The 1,575-nt window shown below is 42.5% G+C and overlaps 1 pseudogene; it reads left to right on the forward strand.

The window, feature by feature from the left end:
* Nucleotides 1–348: 348 nt before the first annotated feature.
* On the forward strand, nucleotides 349–1,299 carry LOC131823082 (olfactory receptor 7G1-like; annotated as a pseudogene).
* The last annotated feature ends 276 nt before the right edge of the window (nucleotides 1,300–1,575 follow it).

Here is a 1,575-nt window from a genome sequence, read left to right on the forward strand (position 1 = left end):
ATAAATTGAAGAAATTAAAGAAAAAATTTGGCTGATAAACTGTGCAGAGGAAAGAGGATGAGGGAGAGAAGGACGGAGCGAGAAATACACAGAGGAAAGATTTGAATATTCACTTGGGTTCACAGTATAGATAAACATTTTTTGAGAACAGAAGTTCTGAGATTTTATCATATGTCAGAATCATCTGGAAAGCTTGTTAAAACAGACTGCCTGTCACCATCCCTAGAGCTTTTCATCAGTAAGTCTGGATCCAAAAATTGGCATTTTTAACAAGTTCCCAGGTACTGCTGCTGGAGGTCCAGTTGACCATCCATTTTATTCTCTTGTCACCCAATGTCTTATATTAACAACATGGAACCCAGAAACCAAACAGATGTATCAGAATTTCTTCTTCTGGGAGTGACGGAGGATCCAGAATTGCAGCCCCTCCTATTCTGCCTGTTCCTGTCCATGTACCTGGTCACCATCCTGGGAAATCTGCTTGTCATCCTGGCTGTCATCTCTGACTCCCACCTCCACACCCCCATGTACTTCTTCCTCTCCAACCTGTCCTTTACTGACATCTGCTTAAGCACAACCACCATCCCAAAGATGCTGGTGAACATCCAGGCACAGAACCAGAGCATCAGTTACACAGGCTGCATCACCCAGGTCTGCTTTGTCTTGGTTTTCCTCGGTTTTGAGAATTTTCTCCTTGCAGTAATGGCCTATGACCGCTATGTGGCCATTTGTCACCCACTGAGGTACACCGTTATCATGAACCCCCACCTCTGTGGATGCTTAATTCTACTCTCTTTGTACATTAGCATCATGGATGCCCTCCTCCACAGTGTGATGGTCTTACAACTGTCCTTCTGCACTGACTTGGAAATCCCTCAGTTTTTCTGTGAACTCGCACAGGTCATCAAGCTCGCCTGTTCGGATTCCTTCATCAATACCATCTTGGCTAATTTTATGGCTAGTGTGTTGAGTGGTATTTCGATCTTTGGGATCATTTTCTCGTATGCTAAAATTCTCTACTCTCTTTTGAGAATGCCATCAGCTGGCAGAAGATACAAAGCCTTTTCCACCTGTGGGTCTCATCTCTTAGTTGTTTCCTTGTTCTATGGGACAGGATTAGGGGTGTACATTAGCTCTGCAGTTACTGACTCTTCCAGAAACACTGCAGTGGCCTCAGTGATGTACACTGTGGTTCCTCAATTGATGAACCCCTTTACCTACAGTCTGCGCAACAGGGATATGAAGGAAGCCTTGAAAAAAATGATCAGGTAGGATAACGCTTCATCATATTTGGGCTAGTTTTCTAGAATGAGTCAAAGTAAAAGGTATTCTGGTCTTTCAGAATACTCTTCTATCACCAAGATCATCTAAAATGACTAGATAACATGATGGATACATGCATTTCAACATGGGCTTGAATTCTGATTTTGCTTTTTGTCTAACTCTGTGATGTTTGGCAGTGATTTCAAGCATCTAAACTCAGTTTTTTGGGTAGTGTTCTATAGAGGGAGAACCTGAATCCTGGAATCTTGTTATATAGATTTAGGGGGACAGCATGTTCACAAAAAATGGAAG

This window comes from Mustela lutreola, chromosome 2, assembly GCF_030435805.1.
Source record: "Mustela lutreola isolate mMusLut2 chromosome 2, mMusLut2.pri, whole genome shotgun sequence".
Classification (NCBI taxonomy): domain Eukaryota; kingdom Metazoa; phylum Chordata; class Mammalia; order Carnivora; family Mustelidae; genus Mustela; species Mustela lutreola.